This window comes from Symphalangus syndactylus, chromosome 5, assembly GCF_028878055.3.
Source record: "Symphalangus syndactylus isolate Jambi chromosome 5, NHGRI_mSymSyn1-v2.1_pri, whole genome shotgun sequence".
NCBI classification, from domain to species: domain Eukaryota; kingdom Metazoa; phylum Chordata; class Mammalia; order Primates; family Hylobatidae; genus Symphalangus; species Symphalangus syndactylus.
Window position 1 is genome coordinate 35,093,622 of NC_072427.2, and position 23,163 is coordinate 35,116,784.

At 42.7% G+C, this 23,163-nt stretch overlaps 1 pseudogene; it reads right to left on the reverse strand.

The window, feature by feature from the left end:
* Positions 1-19,683: 19,683 nt before the first annotated feature.
* LOC129482319 (keratin, type II cytoskeletal 8-like) lies at positions 19,684-21,146 on the reverse strand (annotated as a pseudogene).
* Between the last annotated feature and the right edge of the window lie 2,017 nt (positions 21,147-23,163).

The following is a 23,163-nucleotide window of genomic DNA, read 5'->3' on the forward strand; positions in this document are numbered from 1 at the left end:
GTCTCCCGAGTAGCTAGGACTATAGGTGTGCGCCACCATACCCAGCTAATTTGTTTTTTAAATTTTTTGTAAAGATGGGGTCTCACTACATTGCCCAGACTGGTCTCAAACTCCTGGTCTCAAGCAATCCTGCCACGTCAGTCTCCCAGAGTGCTGAGATTACAGGCATGAGTCACTGGACCTGGCCTGTTTTAAGAGAGCATTATGTTTTAAAATGAATCACATAAATCTTCTGAAGCTAAATACCATCAATAAGTACTCTTTGAGCTTTGAAATAGCCTATCTCCTTAATTCAAACCATAATGAAGTTACATGCCCATTTGTCCCCAAATTTCACTGCCATGAACCTACTTCATTTCTACATGTTAAACAGTTTTGACAGCCATGTCAACACTTTTTTTTTTACTCTTCACTTAGTTTTCTTCTTCTACCAATTGAGTATTTATACTTGATTTGTTGATTTACATGATCTCATAATTTATTGTGTAGTGTTTCACTGCCCTTCACAGCAAAAGGAAATACTGGCTTTATTTTAAATGACGTATAAGGAACTTATAGTTTATATTATATTGTTTGATTTTTGCACAAGTATTTTTATTTTGTTGCTAGATCAGCTTAGTGGGGGAAAAAGTTAGATTTACCTTAGTACCTCCTATATCATTATTCATTTATTTATTCATAAGTATTTATCAAACATACACTCTGTGCCGGACAACTGTTCACTAAGGATACATTGGTGATTAAGACAAAGATTCTGTCCTCTTGGTGCTTACCTTTTGGTGGGGGAGCCAGACAATTAACAAGAAAATGAATGAATAATTTGAGATAGTGATTAGTGCTTTGAAGAAGATAAAGTAGGATAAGATGTTAATTGAGGTAGGGGGAGAGGTTTGTTGAGCTGTTTTAGACAGGGTAATCAGAAAAGACCTCTCTAAGGAGAGCATATATGATCAGAGAGACCTGGATATCAGAAGGAGGGACTATGCAATGATCTGAGGGAAGAGAATTCCAGGTGATAGGAACAGCAGTTGCTCTGCTGTGTCTGAGGAACAGTAAGAAGACTAGGGTGGCTAGAGATAATGAATGAGGCAAAGAATGGTAAGGGATGAAGTTGGAGTGGTATATAGGACCAGACCATGTTACGGTATCAGAGGCTACAATCTGGAATTTTTATTTTATTCTGGGCTTAAATTCTATTTTAAATGTGTTCTTATGACTGGTTTAATTATCTGCCAGTATTTATTTCTTAAACTCACTTGGAAAATCAAGTTTAAAAAATCATTGGACTTTAGGTGAGAGAAGAGAGACATGTCAAGAGTATGTGAATGTAAAGCTTATTCAGTCAAAAATATTCCTCTGTGGGACTTCTGGAAAGCTGCAGTCTTACTGGCCTAAGGAATCAGAGGTAGGAATTCAGTCCTGCCAGAGTGAAAAGTGATGGGGCAAGTCATGGAAAAGAGGAAGCCAGAGGGGAGGAGACCCCAAATCTCATAAACTCCACCCAAATCTCTGACTAATCACGAGTTACGCCTGTGTTGTGACCTCTGGGGGCCCGACATAAAACAACTGTTGCAAGCCTTAGCTTAGCTGCTACTCATCACAGTGGAAATGGAGTTTGGAGTTTGAGTCCAGCCAAGTTAACCAGCTATTACAACAAACTTCAAGTGTTTAGGAAGAAGATAACAATTTATCATCCAAAATGTCCAGTATAAGATTTAAAATTACTAGTTACGTGAAGAAATTAGAAAGTGTGACCTAATATCAAGACAAAAAGGAATCAATAGAAACCAACCCCAAGATGACCAGAATTTGGAATTGGCAGACAAGAACTTTAAAGCAGTTATTATAAATATATTCCAAGAGGAAAATGTCGTCCTAATGAAGAGATAGATAGGAGGAATCTCAACAGAGAAATGGAAACTAAAAAAAGAACCAAATGGAAATTCTAGAACTAAAGCAGACAAGCTATCAAAACTGGCACAAGGAGAAACAAAGTCTGAAGCGCCTATATCTGTTAAAGGAATTGAATTTGTAATTATAATCCTTTCCACAAAGAAAACTCTAGGCCCAGACGACTTCACTTTCAAATTCTATCAAACAATATAAGAAAGAATACCAGTCTTATACAAGCTCTTCCAAGAGAAAAGGACTAGAGAACACTTTCCATCTCATGAGTTCAGCATTAACCTATTACCAAAACTAGGCAAAGACATTGCAAGAAAAGAAATTATAAACCAACATCCCTTGTGAAGTTATATGTGTATCTTAACAAACTATTAGCAAACATATCCTGCAATATATTATAGAAATAATACATCGCATCTAAGTACAGTTTAGCTCAGCCACACAAGGCTGGTTTCACATTCAACAACCAAGCAATGTAATTCACCATATTAAGTGAACGAAAGAGAAAAATCATGTCACCTTCATCTTACTAGATTTAAAAAACATTTGACAAAAGTCAACATCTATTTATAGTAAAACCTACCAACAAACTAAGAATAGAAAGGAATTTACTTTCTTCACCTAATAGCGGCCATGAATATATGCCACTAATATCCATAGTTAATGTTCCCTTACAGGCTTTATCCCTAGATCAGGAAAAATATGAGGATGTCCATTCTTCAATATGTTTATTCAACATCATACTGAAGATCCTAGTTGGTGCAATAAAGGCAAGGGGAGAAAAAGGAAAGAAGGCAAAAAGGAAGAAAGATGACAAAACAAAATGCATAGATGTTTAAAAGGAGGAAATAAAGTTGTCCTTTTTTTAGAGATGATATGATTATGTACGTAGAACCTCCTAAGAAATCTATTAAAAAGCTACTAGAACCAATAAGTGAGTTTAGCAAACTAAATGTGCAAAAATCAACTTCATTTCTATATGCTAGCAATGAACAATTGGAAAGTGAGATTAAAAAAAACCGGTTTCATTTACAATATGGAAAATGCAAAGAATTTTATTTATTTATTTATTTATTTATTTATTTATTTATTTATTTATTTTGAGACGGAGTCTCGGCTCGCTGCAAGCTCGGCTCCCTGCAAGCTTGGCTCCCTGCAAACTCTGCCTCCTGGGTTCACGCCATTCTCCCACCTCAGCCTCCCAAGTAGCTGGGACTACAGGTGCCCACCGCCACACCCGGTTAATTTTGTTTTTGTATTTTTAGTAGAGACGGGGTTTCACCGTGTTAGCCAGGATGGTGTTGATCTCCTGACCTCGTGATCCGCCTCACTCGGCCTCCCAAAGTGCTGAGATTACAGGAGTGGTCCACCGCCCCCGGCCGCAAAGAATTTAAAATAACAAAGTGTTGGAGAGCAATAGCAACTGGAACTCTCCTACATTGCTGGTAGTAATATAAAATACTACAAGCACTTTGGAAAACAATGTGGTAAACTTTCATGAAGGTAACATACCTATATCATTCAACCAAACAATTTCACTCCTGGGTACTTTCCCAAGAGAAAATACATGTCCACACAAAGACTTTTACACAATTGCTCATAAGAGCCAAAATCTGAAAACTCAAATGTCCATCAACGGGTGAGTGGATAAGGAAATTGAAGTATATCCAAATAATGAAATTCTCTTAGAAATAAACATATACAAAACAACCTGGATAAATTTTGAAAGTATTATGCTGAGTGAAAAAAATCCAGGCACAAATAAAAGTACACATTCTATATTTCTATTTGTATAAAATTCTAGAAAAGAAAAAATCAAATCTATAGTGACAGAAAGAAACCCATCAGTGGTTGCTTGGGACTAGGGCAGGGGAACATTCCTTGCAAAAGTACACAAGGAAATGTTTAGGGGAGATGGAATGTTTTATACCCCAATGTGATGAGGGTTACATTAATACATACATTGTATTAATAGTTGTATGTAAATTATACCTTTATAAAGCATGTTAAAGAAAAAGCAATACACTATTATTTCGCCAAATGATAGTTCAAGCAACAAATTCTGTAGTTTCTTAAGGTAGGCTTCACAAAATAGGTGGAATTGTAATGGTCCTTTAAGGAGAGAGAGGATATAAATATGCTTTAAAAACCAACAGAAAGAACTGAAGGCCCAGAAAAAGTCAATAGAGACACGGATGCATAAAAAGCAAAGGATGAGTGAGAAGGGGAGTGGCATCATTAGACTGAAGATTTACAAGGGTGTTCTGAAAGATTCAGATAGACAAGCAGAATGTTGCCAGAACAAGCAGAATGGCCTTTAACCTTTGGGCACTGAATGAATTTTTCAGATTTGGGGTCAGGAAAGTATGTTAGGCAAATGAATCTGGAGCATAGCGCAGGAAGAATTGGAATGGATTAAATTTGTTACAGATGGCATGCCTTTGCAATAGTCCTGGCTTGAGAGGGTAAAAGATTGACCTAGAGTGAGGAAAGACAAAAAATGGAGAAGATAGAAAAGGAAGAATTGACTGGACATGGTGGTTACTTTACGGATTTGTGAACAAGGAAAGAGTAAACAATGACTGAGTTTTCAAGTGCGGGTAACGAGAACTGGCAGTACTATGAGTAGACATAAGAAGGAGCCAGTCTGGGGAGAAAGGTGCTGATTTCAATTTTAGAAATGAGTTGCCTGATAAACCTACCCTGACCCTACCCTTACCCTCTCTGAAGACTGGATGAAGTGTCACTGCATACTACCAAAGCATGTCATGCATAGCCCATCATGGCATTTATCACCTTGTGTTGTGACTGTTTACTAATCTCCCGCACTGGACTCAACACACCCTGAAGGTAAAGACAGTAGTTCACTGTGCCAAGCACTGTTCTAAGGGTCTAAGGGGTTTCCAAATGTTCTTCCTACATGGTAAGTTTTTACAAGCATTTGCTAAATGAATACTGAATGTTGAGTTTCAGAAGATAATGAAACAGGAAAGCAGATGTGCCTCTCAGGCAATTAGAGTGGTGAGGTATAGAGATGTAGCCTTCAGAGGCATTTACATGAAAGTGATCGTTGAAACCATGATGTAGGATCCCTAAAGGAGAGTTTTTAAACTTCCTGTGGCACTTAAAGTCTTCATTATAAACCTGGCAAAAGTGATTGAAAATGAGAAGCTGGAGAGACCAAAAACATGCACCCAAGCCTGTCTTATCCATTAATTGAATTAACTTCTGAATACTCAAGAGTTGGCTCTGCAGATAATCCACTAAAAAAAAAAAGAAAAAAAAGAAAGAAACTGTCTAGCATTTGCTGCTTGCGTCTTCCCTTTATGTACCAAGAATCATGATCGGTGACATTTAGGAAAGTGGGAGAAAAAATTATTGGGACATGGCAACGTCCTGGATGCTTCTTTCACCCTGGCTGAATACCGAAGTTCCAATCTGGGCTCCAAGACACTTATCAGCTATAGTGTACTTAGATAAATTACGTTATCTCTCTGGGCCTGAGTCTACTCCCATGCAAAATTGTGATTTTAGTACCTACGTCATATTTCTGTTGAGAAGATTACAATATGAAAAACCTAGAACACTGCTGGGCACATGGTAAGTGTTCCATAACTTAGCTAGAGGCAGGAAAGGATACTGGCTAAGAGGATGGACTTTGTAACCCACTACCTAGGCTTCCATTCTAGTTCTACCAATTACTAGACAGGTTACTTTGCCTTTCTGGGCCATTCTCTCATCTGTAAAGTACGGCTGTTTTTAGTTCCTCGATCATAGGTTTGTTGTGAGAATTAAATGTATGCTAACCACTTAGAACAGCGCCTGACACATTGTAAACATCATGTTAAATATGACTTATAACCCATCAACCCCTTACCCATATATCTTGATCCCGAGGCCTGCCTTTAGTTATGTCCAGTCTCTTTAGTGGCCTCTCATTTTAGTGAATAGTTAGTACACTGGATGTTTTCTAAGTTCATTTCACAGAGACACTAGATGGAGTGGCTGAGCTAAAGCACCTAAGAACTGCTGGGCAGCCGAATTGGAATTTTGGAACTGAATGGAACTTTAGGGATGGTCTGGTTCACACTTTTTATTTTGTAGATGAAGAAACTGAAGATCAGAGAAGTTATCTGGTATAATCCCTGCCTGCAATTTTCTTAGCAATCCAATGTCTCCATTTCTGGCAAAACTGATCCCACTCTTCATCAGAAATGACTGAATAATAAAGCTGGATGTGCTTGCAACTCGTCTAGAACCATTTGATAAACAATCCTGTAAGCCCCACAGGGGCATGCTGCTGTTGTTTGCTGACTGCTCTGTCTACAATGCCTGGCATGTAGTTCAGTTAATATTTGTTGAAGAATGATAGGGATCTATCACGTTTTTAAAGCTTTAGAGATTGAAAATCTTCCTCGGTACTTGTTCCAATGCTTTCTGAAGGGGATTCCTCCTAATGTAGACTTATTCCTTTCATATTTATGTCAGTCCTTTTCTTCTTTTTCTAGATTCCCTGAAGGTGTTATAGCTGGAAAAATCTTCAAGTTAAAATGCCTCATTTTGTCAATGAGGAAATTAACTGAGGCAATTTGCCCATACTCACATAACTGATTAGTGGCAGAGCTGAGATTAGAATTTTCTGTAGCTTGTCATCTAAAAACCAAAAAACACAAACTGCTTCAAGAGACTGTCAAACTTCTTCCACCTGCCCTTTAAATGTTCCCCAACTTATCTCCAGGTCACAGTCTCCAGCTTATTATCAAATTATCAATTTGATTGCTTCCCTCTTGGAGCAGGCTTACTATTTACATCCTTCCTTTTCCTGATCCCAGTTCAAATAACTAGGCTATTCTATCATTGCTGCCCACCCACCTGCCCTTTGTACCTCTGGGCTCTTAAACCCTGTCTTGAGAAGAAAAGGTAGATCCTCTTTCTCACCTGAACCAGCAGGGATGGTCTTGCAGATATTCCAGGGAGCTCATCCCTCCCTGGTCAGTGTCAGAACAGAAGGATCTCAGACATCTAGAACACTTTCAGGATTGTTCCAAGATGGCGTTTGCAGTTCTGATCAGAGTCTCAAAAGTTATGTTGGGCTCTGAGATAACACAACCCAGGGAAATCCCCAAACAGAAAGTTCCCTAGCTGGACTAAATGACATTCACACACTGGTTTGCTAACAACACCCAGGAAATGTAGAGTTTCTACAGTCAAGGACTGTATCCTTGATATCTCAATCCTTTTCTACAGTTCCATGTACCTATTGGTTTATTTCTTTACTAAGCCTACCACCTAGTTGCAGTAGATTGTAAAAATAGCCAAAAATTCTTCCACTCCCAACAAGAGGTAAAATCTATTTCTCCACTTCTTGACTTTGGTTTGGTCATGTGACTTACTTTCACCGATAGGACATTAGCAAAGGTATTATAAACTGAGGCTTTAAAAGTGCTTGAGCCCTGGGCTTGTCCTCTTGCTGTGTTTGGAACTCTAGGACTACCATGTGACTGAGTTCAAGCTAGCCCACTATGGAGGAGACTCCATGTGGAGAAGCAGCTGGTCCCTTGCAAAGAGCCCTCCAACTATCAGACACGTCAAGGAAGTCATTCTAGATCATCTGGCTGCCTCCAACATGCCAGCTGACCAAAGAAGCATCAGGAAGTCCAGCAAATCCGCCAAGCATGCCCAGACAGAACAGCTGCCCAGTCAGCCCATGCAACTGTGAGATGAATTAATCGTTGTATTTTATGCCATTAAACTGTGGGGTTGTTTGTCATGCAGCAAGCACTACCTGATACACTAGTGGTAAAGACTCCCTACGGAAAAGAAAATCACTATTTTCCTGTTCCCTCCTCACCATGACACTCAGTTTTTTATTCTTGTATAGTAGCTTTAGTTAGTATTTTGACTGTATATGATGTTTTAGTTCAGTGAGGGGATAGCAAAGTATAATTGTTACACGAAATTACATCAACTGAAAGTGTAGACTTACCTCAGCTTGGCAATCCATCTTTAAAAGTTATGTCAAGTTGGCCGGGCGCGGTGGCTCACGCCTGTAATCCCAACACTTTGGGAGGCCAAGGTGGGTGGATCACTTGAGGTCAGGAATTCAAGACCAGCCTGGCCAAGATGGTGAAACCCCGTCTCTACTAAAAATACAAAAATGAGCTGGGCGTGGTGGCAGGCACCCATAATCCTAGCTACTTGGGATGCTGAGGCAGAGAACTGCTTGAACCCCAGAGGCGGAGGTTGCAGTGAGCCAAGATCACACCACGACACTCCAGCCTAGGCAACAGAGTGAGACTCTGTCTCAAAAAAAAAAAAAAAGTTGTGTCAAGTTTATAAGACATTTTGAGCCAGAGTCATTTCTCTCACAAGTCTTGGAATCTCTTGGAGAAAAGGTCCTCTTTCTCTCTAGGGTCTCCATGGCCGTACATGCAAATCACTCTCCTCAGTGGATATAAGAGCTTTGTGAGATGCTGCCTATGGAACTTCTCTGGTCTCAATTTCCTCTTTTTTAAAAATGACAGCAATTTCTCCTTCTTGACAATTTTCTCATCCTTTTAGAACACACACTTTTTGGAAACCCTAAAGTGTATCACAACTTTATCTTTGACATCATCTCAAGCTTCTAAACCCAGTCCCAGAACCGGACCCTTTGGAAAGTTAATTCCCAAGCACTTATTCCCTAGGCTCATCTCTTAGCATCAATATGAATGTTTTTTTCAGTCATTCAACAAACCAGGGATAAAACTAAGCATGGCAGAATCAGTCCCTGCCCTCAAATATCTTACGGCATATCTAGAAATTCTTAAAACGAGTTGCAATCATTTTTTAGTTATAATTTGATTCCCAGTGGGGAATAAATTGAGATGATGACCTTGAAAGGGTTAAGAATTACCTACTGCTGGCTGGGCGCGGTGGCTCATGCCTGTAATCCTGACACTTTGGGAGGCCTAGGCGGGCAAATCACCTGAGGTCAGAAGTTTGAGACCAGACTGACCAACATGGAGAAACCCTGTCTCTACTAAAAATACAAAATTAGCTGGGCGTGGTGGCACATGCCTGTAATCCCAGCTACTCGGGAGGCGGCAGGAGAATCGCTTGAATCCGGGAGACGGAGGTTTTGGTGAGCCAAGATCACGCCATTGCCCTCCAGCCTGGGCAATAAGAGCAAAACTCCATCTCAAAAAAAAAAAAAAAAAAAAAAACCAATTACCTACTGCTTATACCAAATGGTCCTGTCTTGAAGTGTATCACTCTTTGGGATTGATACACCTTCACATGAACCTCAAGTGTCACAAAAATGTGGTAACCAACTATAGTGCATTTGCTCATGTTTCTAAAAATGGTAAACCACAGTTGAGCTAGTGTGATACTGCAGCAGAATTTTTATGACAAAGTGTGGGCTGCTCTGCAGCAATCCCTCCCAATTCAATTTGCTGATGACTCATCCATTCCAATCTTCATGTTTATAAATCAATGGAGAAAACCATGCTCTATATCTTTTATTCTGTATCAGTCTTTGCTGTTGGAATCCTCTTAGCTCAGTACAGAAAAAGAATTTTGCTTGGACACATTCCAAACTTAAATTGTCCTCTGGATTTTGTACCAAACTGAAAGAAACCAAAGAAAACCTCTCAGTTTCTGAAGCTCAGAGTGTCAGAAATAAGAGGGTCTGGATGTAGGGGCTAGTGAGCAAATAGGAAACTTTGCACTAAATAATTTTTTTTTTAGCTGCAGCTCAAGATTTTAATTTTAATATTTTTCTGTTAATAAAATCAGTAATAAACTCAGTGTGGGAAATTGATTTTAAAAAAGCAAACATGCACAAATAAGCAAATAAAAATCACCTGTTAATTTAGGACAATTGCAAAGAAGAGAAACCCACTCTCACTAGCTCGAGGCAAAAAGAGAGAATATTGGAAGCATAACAGGGACAAGGGTATTACAGTTTAATATTTACAACCTCTCCCCATTGCCTGCTTTTTAAGAAGGATTTGTGCCTGTGTGGGTGGGCTGCTGCATGTGTGCGCTGCTTAGCTCCTGGGCCTGTATTGTACTGACAGTAATCGCTGATAAAGCAGCAGATCTGTAGTAGCCTCCTCTGCTTGCACACAGCCTAAAATGCCCAGCAGCCCTACTTCAATATATGTACATCCCACAGCTGTCTAGCCCTAGTTTCTGGGTTTAGCAGTACGGTGTTTGATAGACACTCACTAGTAGGTTCACCTTGGATCACATGTCCATACAGCCAATCGCCTACCACTGAAAGGGTGGGATCATTTGGTTTAAATATGGCAGTCTAAGAAGCTCCTTCCAGAAGAGGATATTATGAAGAGGGGAGACTTTGAGTGGGATAGATTATTTTAGAAGATTAGGCAGGGAAGAAGTGAATGGCATCTATAGAACAAATATAATACTATCCAGAAATCATCACTGTTAACATGTCAGTGTGTTTCCTTAGTTGATAAGCTGTTTGTAGAAGTATGTATGTATTATATAGTTGATAAATGATAAATATAGCTCTGTGACCTGAGCTTTTCATGTATTATAATAATCTATCGTAAACATTTCTTTTTATCATTAAAATTTTTTCTCCAATTACTTTAATGGTGGCATAATACTCCACTGTAGAGATATTATTATAATTGATAAACTATTCGATATTCATGTGATTTCCAAGTATCTATCATTTTACATAAAGCTGCAATAGACATCCCTGTACTTTAATCTTTGTGCTTATTTCTGATTATTTTCTTAGAGGTACCTAGAAGTGGGATAAATGCCTACAAATATTTATTTACTGCCAATTTGTTTTCTAAAATGTTTATACTAACCTGTACTACCACCGGCAATGATTAGATGGGATTATCTCATCTTAGCATCAGCTCTTACCTATTTAGAAAAACAAAACACAGCATGAAACGGAAGCTTTTCACTGTATATAGTTTTTGCCTCTCCTGTATATTGTATTCGATTCCACATTTGGGGTGACCCAAGTTTAAAGCTGAGATTCGTATGGTTCCCAGACCAGTTGCATCAGCATCACCCGGGAACTTGTTAGAAAAGCAAATTCTCAGGCTCTACCCTAGACCTACTAAGTCAGAAACTCTAGGATGGGAGCCAGAAATCTGAGTTTCAACAAGCCCTTTGGGTGATTCTGATGCATGCTCAATTTTGAGAGCCACCAGTTGAAAGCATTGAAGAGTTCTCCCTAAGCCCTCACAGTGTTTCCCCAATTTTGAGTGACCAAATATCATTTTCTTGGCCCTGCCCATTTATAAGGGACAGTGTGATGTAACATAAGGATAAGGGGTTTTAGTTTAGAGGGCCTGAGTTGTAATAATTGGATGGCTCCCTACTGGATATGTATCCAAGCACGTCATAATAATGTATTACACTGTCATAGCTTACATTTCAAGGTGAAAATTTCTCTGTATCATTTAGCCCAAATACAACACTGGAAGGAAGTTTTACCTAAGGTTACCCCAGATGTTTCATGGTTACACAAGAATACAAAACAAAACATGTTTTCCCCACGGAATGAAAATACAATATGTTTTCTTTAGCAGCTGTGGCTGGAGATTGCAAAATGGAATAGTCTGGCCACCCTCCAAGCCATTAGCACCCCCTCCCTTTCCCCCAAGGGTGAAAGACAATCAAGCCAAAGAGAAGGAAAAACACTCTGCTCTCAACTTCACAGCTAACACCCAGAAACGGAGCTGCCGGAGCATCTGGGATATGTCAAAATAGAGATGACAGAGAGGAGTACAGAGCACCTCACCCCACAACCTCTAGATCAGACTAGTCCACTTTGAATGGCTCTCAGAAGCAGGACCCCAATACTCATCTCAAAGAAATGCGTGACAAGATTGCAGGCATTGTGGTAGGTGTGGTAGAGAAAATTGGGGAGCAAAAGTCTTTCCAGTGCCCTTCATATAGCACGCCAGCAATGATTGTCTTTTTCACCTGGATTTAATAATGCCCCCACTTCTGAGACTGTTAAGGACTGTTAGGCCCATGGCATCTTCAGAAGAGTGCAGGGTGGGATAGTGGGAATAGCATAGATTTGGAGTCTGACAGTGTGAGGGTAAATCTTTATGCACTTCCATATCCCAGCCATATAACCTTTAGCAAGTTACTTAATTTTGCCGAGCCTCAGTTTTCTTTTTTTTTTTTTTTTTTTTGAGACGGAGTCTCGCTCTGTCGCCCAGGCTGGAGTGCAGTGGCGCAATCTCGGCTCACTGCAGCTCCGCCTCCTGGGTTCACGCCATTCTCCTGCCTCAGCCTCTCCGAGTAGCTGGGACTACAGGCGCCCGCCACCACGCCCGGCTAATTTTTTGTATTTTTAGTAGAGATGGGGTTTCACCATGGTCTCGATCTCCTGACCTCGTGATCCGCCCCCCTCGGCCTCCCAAAGTGCTGGGATTACAAGCGTGAGGCACCGCGCCCGGCCTCGCCTCAGTTTTCTAATAATACCTCACTGGGATCATAGGGACTTGGGACTGCTGCAAGGGTTAAATGAGGTCACAGGCCAAGTACACAGTAATTGCTCCAAAAATGGCCATTCCTGTCATCTCCTGGACAGTACTTTGGTGTCTTCTTCACCCTGATGTGAAGGACACAAAAAATACTCTGTTGATGCTCAGAAGAAAAAAACAAATCTCATCATGCATTTCAAAACTTCTTCACAGGAAGTTCTTTTCTTCTCTATGCTCTTGTCTATCAGTCTTTCTTTTGATACTTCATGGTGCCCCTTACAAGCCTCTTTCTCTGGAGAGTGTCTGGTATGAGGATTCCTGTCACAAAGGCAGGCCTACATGACTCAGCACGGGTCTCAACTAGACCTTCTTCCAAAGAGGGTGAAAGGAATGAGAGAGCAGGCATTGAGATGTGCTGTCTTTTGCTTGGACCTTGACAGCCTTGGGCACTTGGCCTTCAGGATTCCGTTCCGATCAGCCTCCACTTGAATTCTCTGTAATCAGGTACCCAATGCTACATTAAGTCCGTTACCAAATCTTTAACCCCAAAGACTTTCCAAAGGCCAGACTTGGCCTTGAGTCGATCTGGAGTTCAGGCCAGGTTCATAATTATACCTTATTTCAACTTTCCAACCCCAACCTCTCCTTGGCCAATCATTTAATGACCCTGGGGGATTCAAATCTGGAGAATAAGGCAAGGACTGAATGAAATTATGTTAATTTCTGTCCAATTTAATTAAATTTTCTTAAGGTGTGATTGATTTCCTTAGGACCTTGGTATATGGTCCAGTGCTGCTTAGCCAATGGGTTAAGTATCTCCAGATTCCCAGATAATTTTCTACTCTTATCTATAACCCCTCACTGCATGAAGACCCTGAGGACTTAGAAGTTAAGGTCTTAATTTGATTTTGAAGATGATTTAAACTTCTGAAGTCTCATCTGTAAGGCCAGGACAGTTGCACAGAATGCTTGTTAAGATTTGTATGCAGAAACCTAACCTAATAATACTCAGTGAACAGGGGTATGGAAATTACCAGTGGGCTGCAGCCTTACTATTTAAAAATGTCTTAGCGGCCAGACATGGTCGCTCACGCCGGTAATCCCAGCAACTGGGGAGTCTGAAGTGGGTGGATCACGAGATCAAGAGATGGAGACCATCCTGGCCAACATGGTGAAACCCCATCTCTACTAAAAATACAAAAATTAGCCAGGCATGGTGGCGCATGCCTGTAGACCCAGCAACTCAGGAGGCTGAGGCAAGAGAATCACTTGAACCTGGAGGCAGAGGTTGCAGTGAGCCAAGATCGCACCACTGCACTCCAGCCTGGGTGACAGGGAGAGACTCCATCTCAAAAATAAATAAATAAATAAATAATAAATAAATAAATACTTGACGTGTACCAGAACTATGGGGATACAATGAGATTAGAGTAATGAGAAAGACATACATGTCTCTACTCTAGATAGTAGAGTTTACTATCTACTGGGAAATTCAGACGTTAAACAGAGTGAAAAATACGACGCATATTGCAAGAGTATAACCACAGGATGCTATGAACCTACTTATTAATCAAGTGTGGCTGCATAATATTGGATTATTCATTTTAAAAAATGTTTCACTCTATGCCTTGCAACCATTCAAGCAAATATCCAAGTCCATACCTTCTTGCCTCTAGGGTGACCAATTCATCCTGGCTTGCCCAGGACTTTCTTGGTTTTGACACTGAAAGTCCCATGGCCAGGGAAAACTCTCAGTCCTCAAAAAACCAGACAAGTAGGTTATACTTCTTGCCTCAGGGAAAGTCTGGGGCAGAGTTCTCTGGCTTTTGTTTTCAAAAGCCTAAATTCTTTAGGATAACGGACATGAATCCTTCAAAACTTCAATGTCACGAAGCAACAATAACAATATAAAATAGTGGAGGGACTATTCTAGATATAAATAAATTAGAACGACATAAACAGCAAATGCAATGTGTGACTGTAAATTGGATCCTGGTTTTTGTTCTGAAGCATAACAAACATTCTTGGAATGAAACATTTTGGGGAAATGAATATGAACTAGCTATTAGATAACTTTACGGAACTATCAACAGTTTTGTTAGATGCAAACGTGGTATTGTGGTTTTGTAGGTGAATGTCTTTCTCTTTAGAAGACAGGCTGAAGTACCGAGAGGTGAAAAAAAAGATGGTGATAAATTTTTAACGATTTTCGAATTCAGGAGAGTGCATAAGAATGTTCATTTTATTATTATTTCAACCTTTCTGTATTTATGAAACTAATACAAAGTTTTGGGAAAGAAGTCAGTAACCACTGAGCAGAATAGGGATTTGGGTTAAGAGAAATGGCTAGGCATGGGGTCCACACCTGTAATCCCAGCACTGTGGGAGGCCGAGGCAGGAGGATTGCTGGAGGATCCAAGTTCAAGATGAAAGAAACTTGTCCCTGAATTGGAAGAGGCTTCTTCCAGAATGGAAGCAGGAGAAAAAAGGAAGAAAATGATTGTGCTGGTGGTGTTGACTCTAGGCACATGGGGTTATAGAGGGCCTAGCAAAAATCCTAGTGCCCCAAATTTGGCATTGAAGCAGCTAAGAGAGCCCTGACCTAATGATATGGACATCTCAGTTGCTAGATTCCTGGATACACAGATGACTGATGAGCAGACACCTGGAATTTTGACCCTAGCCCAAGTTATGAGAAGAACCCAAATTGAAACTGAGATTCCATTTCCATCACCCCAAAGAGTTACATTTTCTCCACATCTGAATTTATGGACAGCATTGAATGTCCTGTACACTAAACTGGCAAATCCAGAAAAGTTCCCCTGAGTGATATCTTAGCTAAAACCTGAAAGATTAGAAGTTGGCCAGGTAAAAAGGAGAGAATAAGCATGTCACGCATCCGAAACAGCACGTTTAAGGGACAGAAGAGTGGTACCTTGAGATAAACTAAGAGAAATTCAGTATGGCCAGAGCAGAGGGAGTGAGGGCAAGATTAACATGAGATGAGGGCGGAAAGGCAGCCTGGAGCCAGAATGCACTAGACCGTCTAAATTAGGCAAAGGAAATCACCCACACCTCTCCCCTTGGGAACTCCAGGGCCCTGCTCTTCCCTCTCAATGCCTCATCCATCCTGGTGCCCATGCCTCAGGGCCTCCCAGTGTCTTTAGAATGTGCAGTCTGGGCTACAAATTAGAAGTCATCCTGATTAGGCACCAAGTTCTTGCTGTAAAAGTGATGACAAATGGAGAGAAACAGAGTCTGTCACCCATTCTGGGGGGAGCTCTTTCCACTTGAGCCCTTTTACCCACTAACGTTATTAATACATGAACCTAGCCCCTCAAACACTGCCCAAGTACCTGTGGACATTCCCTGGGGGTGTCTCCTATGTGTTCATAGAAGAATCTAGCTAGCCACCACCTGGTGTCTGCACATTGTCCCTCCTTTACTGCCCCAGCCTCCTCTGCTAGATAATACCCTGTCCAATGGGCACTACAAGCACTTCCCTGGGCACAACTGTGTCCACCAAGCACCAAAGTCTCCTCCTGCAGCTGATGAGCAGCACAGGAGGTGCCAAAGCTGTGAGATGTTATTCTGAGCAGTGGCAAAAAATGCCTCCCCTCGTGATGCGCACCCTCAGACAGTGGAGTCCCAAAGTCATATTCCTTCTGCTGAAATAGTTTATAGGGGTTATAGGGAAACAGGCTTTTCAGTTTTCATGTACAGTCCCCCTAGCTTTCCACGGGGCTCAGATATATGACCACAGAGGTCGGGTAGCAGGGCCTTGGCCCACAGGCAAACAAACACATATCAGACACTACTCTGTCCCCCAAATCACTCATCTTTTCTGACAATGGAGGCTTTGTTAGTGGGTCAGGCTTGTGGTGCCTGGCTCCTATTTCTCCGGGATGACTATTCTTCTGGGAGGAGCTTCAGTCCCTCCTGTAGGGATTTTTGGATCTGCTAACTGGTTCTCTGAATATGCCAGATATCTGAACTCCAGCAGAAGTCATAGTTTGGGCTCCTCCTGGGACCCACAGCTTTTGTCTGTCTTCTATCAGACCAGAATACTTGAGGAAAGGATGGGGTCTTATTTGCTCTCATATCCTTGAATGGTGTCATGGACCTGGCATGTAGGAGATGTTCAATTTGTTATTTTTATTGAAAGACCATCCCATACATTCGGTCAGTGGCCACCAAACTTCAGCTTGATGGAAACCACTTGGGAGATTGTTAAATACACAGATTTCTAGGCTGTGTCTTCAGAGATATGACTCATTTGATCTGGAGTGAAGATGCAGGACTATACATTTAAATAAATTCCTTAGTAATTCTGATGCACGTGGTCCTTGAATTTCACTTTGCCTCTACCTTAGGCAGGCCTGAACCAGGGCCACTACTGGCACAAAGAGCCACTTTAGCTCATTTGTGAGAATTAGAAATAGTTACCCTTTTCCCCTCTAGTTACACCAAGTCCGAGGCCAGAGTGACAGCTTGGTGAGCAGAGTTTAGGCAGTCATTTCATCCCTTTATCCCCTATGCCAAGCATCCTCATGCTGTGCACAACCTGAACAATCGTTTGCAACAGCCTGGTCTGATGCCTGCTCCTGCTAAGAAATAGTGCACATGAGAAATGCATCTTTGAGTCACCCAGTCCCTCAGTAAACTCTGGGAAGAAGCTGGGGTTGAATTGTGCTGGTGACTTGCACCTGGAGATCAGATGAACCAGTAGCCAAAGTCTCCAGACCTGTTGCGAGGAACCTGAAAAATAAGGCTTGAAAGATCGAACACAGAGGTTCTTGAATTTTGCTGCATGTTGGAATCATTTTGGGAGCTTTGAAAGCTAGGTATGATGCCTGATGTTTGATGTCTAGGTCTTAACCCCAGAACTTAATTGGTAGGGCATCAGAATTTTTTTTTTTTTTTTTTGAGATGGGATCTTGCTCTGTCACCCAGGCTGGAGCACAGTGGTACAATCTCAGCTCACTGCAACCTCCACCTCCCGGGTTCAAGCGATTCTCCTGCCTTAGCCTCCTGAGTAGCTGGGACTACAGGCACGTGCCACCATGCCCAGCTAATTTTTTGTATTTTTAGTAGAGACAGCGTTTCACCGTGTTAGCCAGTATGGTTTCGATCTCCTGACCTCATGATCCACCCGCCTCGGCCTCCCAAAGTGCTGGGATTACAGGCGTGAGACACGGCGCCTGGCCAGCATCAGAATTTTTAAAAGCCCCCAAGGTGATTCCAAGATTCTAACATGCAACTTAAGTTGAGAATCACTGACCTAATGAAGCCCTCACCCTGATCAGGGAGAAGAATTGACTGCTGTGTGTCTTCCTGGGGAATGGAGGACCAGGGTGGGCTCGCCCTTCAGGCCGGAGTAGGCAGCTGGCTCTCTTGCTATGTGTGGTCCAGCATTGTGTAAGTTCTTTAGGTTTCCCCTCAAGAAAAAAATGAGTACCTGTGCCTGTGTTTCTTAGAATTTCTACCAATCACTTTTATACCTGCGGTTACCGATCACTCGCCTAGATCTAGTCCTTCTTTCACCCCCTAAAATAAAACTGAACTATTTTTTCTTTTTAAGACAGAGTCTCGCTCTGTCACCCAGGCTGGAGTGCAGTGGTGTGATCTTGGCTCACTGCAGCCTCCACCTTCTGGGTTCAAGCAATTCTCCTGCCTCAGCCTCCCGAGTAGCTAGGACTACAGGCGCACGCCACCATGCCTGGCTAAGGGTCTCCATCTATTTTTAACATGTGACATTCCCCATCAGTTTGATAAACCAGTCCTCCACAAGACACGAATGGCAGGTAAAGCTTGAATATACTTTCCAAAGTATGTGTCAAAACAATTTGATAATATGCTACAAAGAAATTAATATTATGAGAGCAAGATGTTATTTTTAAATGGTGGGACCCAAACTGGGGATGTTGTTGCTTTGTGGGGAGCACCTCAAACTTAGTGGAGTGGGAGACAGTACTGAGGGCCCTTTAGAAAACCCCACTGTTTTTACCACCTGCAGCAATGACCTGACTTCCATTGATAATGCTGATCATGCTATTCTTCTGAATGGAGAGAAGAAGAAGAAATAAAGAATCTGGTTCCCCCACTAGAACACGAGCTCCTATGCTTATAGGGGGAACTACATTCTATTCCTTTTGGACTCCTGCATCATTCTTACCACATAATTTGCGTGCTTTTGCCATGCAATAAATGTTTAAGTTGTTATATTCAAATTCAACACCAATTTATTGAGTAGCTACTATATCCTAGGCCTTGAACTAGGTACTTCAATCTTCGATTAATATTAGGCATTAGTATTGGATATTAAGTAGGATATAGGTTAATACAGTCTATTAGACAAGGTGTGAGATTCTTTCTTTCTAAAATAATGATCCAGATTATAGCCCAGCAAACAAATCCAGAGCATGTTTGTTGGTTCAACTCTCCTTAACATGTGGCTTCCATCCTTGGGTTTGACAAGGCCACTTTAGCCAACAGGTAGAGGAAAAAGCCAGAGACGCACAACCCAGAAGCGCCAGAAAACCTTTCTGTTCACATCCTATTGGCCAGAATTTAGTCACATGATTATACCAATATGCAAGGCAGGCTAGGAAATGTAATCACTAATTAGGTGGCCATGTAGCCATCTAAAACTGGGGATTGATATTGTTAGGCAAGAAAGAATAAATATTAATGGACAATTCTCATAAAAATCTCATACCTATGGATAACTATCTTAATTCATATTGAAGTTAGAAATAAACTATAGGACAGAGTGCAATGCCATATACCTGTAATTCCAGAACTTTGGGAGGCCAAGAGTTAGAAACCAGCCTGGACAACATAGAAAGACCCTATCTCTACAAAAAACTTAAACTGGCCAGGTGTGGTGGCATGCCTGTAGTCCCAGCTACTTGGGAGGCTGAGGCAGGAAAATAGCTTGAGCCCAGGAGTTTGAGGATACAGTGAGCTATGATCACTCCACTGCACTTGAGCCTGGGTGACAGAGTAAGACCTCATCTCTCCTTTTTGTTTTTTGTTTTTGTTTGTTTGTTTGACAGTTGGCAGGGCTAGCTGAGGTTTTATTTTTGGACAAAAAAAAAAAGCAATTGAATTGTTTTGTAGCTGGAGGCATGGGTAAGGGGGTGTCCCCAGGCAGTAAACTCCCGCACGGGTGGGCTGAGGGCTTGGGCTGAGCCTCAGGTGGGTCTCCTGTTCCCTGTGATACCATGCACAGCGGCCTCCCTCTAGGGCCCTGTGGCAGCCACAGGAGGGGTACGGTGGGAGGGGCTGCCGCGTCTGTTCACTTAGGCAGGACATCAGAGGACTTGGACACCAGCTTCCCATCGCGGGTCTCGATCTTCAACCACAGCCCTGGTGGAGCTGGTGCAGCTGAAGGAGCTGCAGCCTGCGCCAGAGCCAAAGCTGGAGCCCAGGCTGTAGCTGAGGCCGGGGGCTTGTGAGGTCCCCATAGGTTGAGCTCAGGCCACCTGCATAGCCGCTGGTGGTCTTCGTATGGATAGTCATGTTCTGCATCCCAGACTCCAGCCGGCTCTCCTCACCCTCCAGCAGCTTCCTGTAGGTGGCAGTTTTGATGTCCAGGGCCAGCTTGACATTCATCAGCTCCTGGTACTCACGCAGCTGCCACACCATATCCTGCCTGGCCCACTGCAGAGCGGCCTCCAGCTTGGACAGCTTGGCGTTGGCATCCTTAACGGCCAGCTCCCCACGCTGCTCCACATCTGCGATGGTGGCCTCCAGGGAAGCTATCTGGCCTTTGAGGCCCTTAATCTCAGCCTGGAGCTGGCTGATGTTCCAGTTCATCTCGGAGATCTCAGTCTTTATATGCTGCAGGTCATGCCCGTGCTTCCCAGCCAGCGTCTGCAGCTCCTCATACTTGATCTGGTGTGTACTCTCAGCCTCCGCCCGGCTGCGGTTGGCGATCTCCTCCTACTGCACCTTGACCTCAGCAATGATGCTGACCGTGTCCAGGAAGTGGCTGTTGTCCATGGACAGCACCACAGACATGTCCGGGATCCGGGACTGCAGCTCCCAGATCTCCTCTTCATACAGCTGCCTGAGGAAGTCAATCTTGTCAGTCAGCCCTTCCAGGCAAGACTCCAGCTCCACCTTGTTCATGTAAGCTTCATCCACATCTTTCTTGATGAGGACAAATTCATTCTCCACCTCTGTACGCTTATTGATCTCATCCTCATACTTGTTCTTGAAGTCCTCCACCAGCCCCTGCATGTTGCCAAACTCTGCCTCCAGCTTCAGCTTCTCCTGGCTCAGTCTCCAGCTGCCACCTAAGGTTGTTGATGTAGCTCTGGAACATGTTGTTCTTGTTGTTCTGAGCCGTCTTCTGCTGCTGCAGGAGGCTCCACTTGGTCTCCAGCATCTTGTTCTGCTGCTCCAGGAACCATACCTTGTCTATGAAGGAGGCAAACTTGTTGTTGAGGGTCTTGATCTGCTCCTTCTCCTGGGTGTGTAGAGCCTGGATGTTGGGATCCACCTCCAGGTTAAGGGGGCTCAGCAGGCTCTGGTTGACCGTGACAGCGGTGATGCCTCCCATATCGCTGGCCCCACTACCCAGCCTCCACCCAGGCCACCCCAGAAGCTGCTGCTGCCCACTCGGGAGAATCTCAAGTAGCTGATGCGGGCACTGGGCCCACTTGTGTAGGAGCAGCTGCTGAAGGCCCGGGGGCCAGAGGTGGACATCCTGTAGGACTTCTGGGTCACCCTGATGGACATGGTGGAGGCAGGAGTGGAGGCAGGCTGGCTGAACCAGGCAGAGATTCCAGAAAGAGCAGAGAAGCTGCTTCTTGGTCCTTTTTTTGTTTGTTTTGTTTTGTTTTTAGTTGAGACCGAGTCTCGCTCTGTCACCTAGGCTGGAGTGCAATGGCACAATCTCGGCTCACTGCAACCTCCACCTCCCGGGTTCAAGCGATTTTCCTGCCTCACCCTCCTGAGTAGCTGGGACTACAGGCGCCCGCCACCAAGCCTGGCTAATTTTTTTTGTATTTTTAGTAGAGACAGGGTTTCGCCATGTTGGCCAGGCTGGTCTCGAACTCCTGACCTCGAGTGATTTGCCTACCTTGGCCTGTCTCAAAAAAAAAAAAAAAAAAAAAAAACTATAGAAAGATGCTGGTTTCTGGCCAGGGAAGTCCTCCATTTTGTCAGTGTACTTAGGATTAGGTTGGCTCTGAAGCAAAACACTTCTGCAGACCAGATTCAACTTATAAGAGTATGGCATCTAGAAAAAAACTGATTCATTAATTTATAATGGAGCAATATACATATTCAGCAACTTGAATGTTTGTGTTTCCCATTCAGGCTAAGGCTTTCTTGGTATGAAGGTTCTTGGAAGGCCACATCATAATGTACTAGCATACACTGAGTGTCTAATCTGGGCCAGGTCTGTGCTAGACATTTTTCACAAACAACCTAGTTTGATCTGTGTGCCCAACTCAGTTAAGTGGAGATCATTCAGAACATTTTACAGGTAAGAAAACTGAACAGCAGAGAGGTTATGAAGCTAAGCAGCAGCAAGGCTGGGGTCTGAATTCAGATCTATTTGATAATAAAGTGAGCGTGTTTCCATTATACCCTGCTGCTTATGTGTGAGCTTCTCTAGTCAGCTTCAAAGCATCCTTGGGGATGTTTTCACCGGCTGTGCCTCCCTGTATGGATTTCTGTTACAGCATTTAGTGCATAGACACAGTCTTATTATTGAAGGCTGTCTTTCCTAGGCTCCCTCCATTTCTTGATATTCATGGATCATGTCTTAGGCATTTTACAAAATTGAATACAGCACAGGTCCTGGTATTTGGTACATGCTTAAACAAATGATTAAATGAGTAGATTAAAATGCCCTCTTAACCTACAGTTTAAACAGACCCCTTTTTTCTTCTTTAATTTGAAGATGGGGTTGCTCTCTGTTGCCCAGGCTGGAGTGCAGTGGTGCCATCATGGTTCACTGCAGCCTCGACCTCCTGGGCTTAAGGGATCCTCCTGACTGAGCCTCCCGAGTAGCTGGGACTATTCTTCTTCTCTTCAATGCTTAGCCTTGTCCCAACTTCCCAGCTTCACCACAATATCTTATTCCAAGTCCTTGGTTTCCAGCTGTAGTGCCAGGCACACTAAAAAATATTTCCAATTAATTCCAAACAATACCCTTGTATATACTGGAAAGGTCTTCTAGGGTTGAGTTTTTCCTTCAACCTAATCTCAGTCCGTCCTGATGGCTTGTCAATGTATTTCCTTTTGTTTCATCCTCAGGAGCTATGGAAAATGCTGTTTCCCATTGTGAGTTTACTATGAAAATGAGCTGTCAAGATTCTAGGGAAGGGAAAGATGTCAACTCCAGGCTGAGGTCATGATTTTGTTTAAAGAGGCTTTGCTAATCATCTCAGTGGTGATGCAAACTCCCTGCAATGATGCTTAAGACAGGCCTGGGTGGGACTGGCCTCCTTCCCCTGCCACGGCTCTGGGGAGGAATAAGCTGGAAACCGGAAGGAGCCCTTGAAAAGCCCTGGTTTCTTCACCAGTGACACAGATGATGGGTATGTGGGTAGGACTAATCAAAGCAAATCAGCAAGCATTCCTAGATGAAGGCTCCCTGCTAGACAAAATGGGGTGCAACAAAGTGGAAGAAGAGGCCCTTCCCTCTAAGGCTCACTGGGACTCACTCTCCTCATGGCAAAAGTGATCGAGTTGGACTTCTCCCATGAAATACCCCTAGTGCAAATGAGGGTTTCTATCCTCCGCTCCTCTAGGCATTATT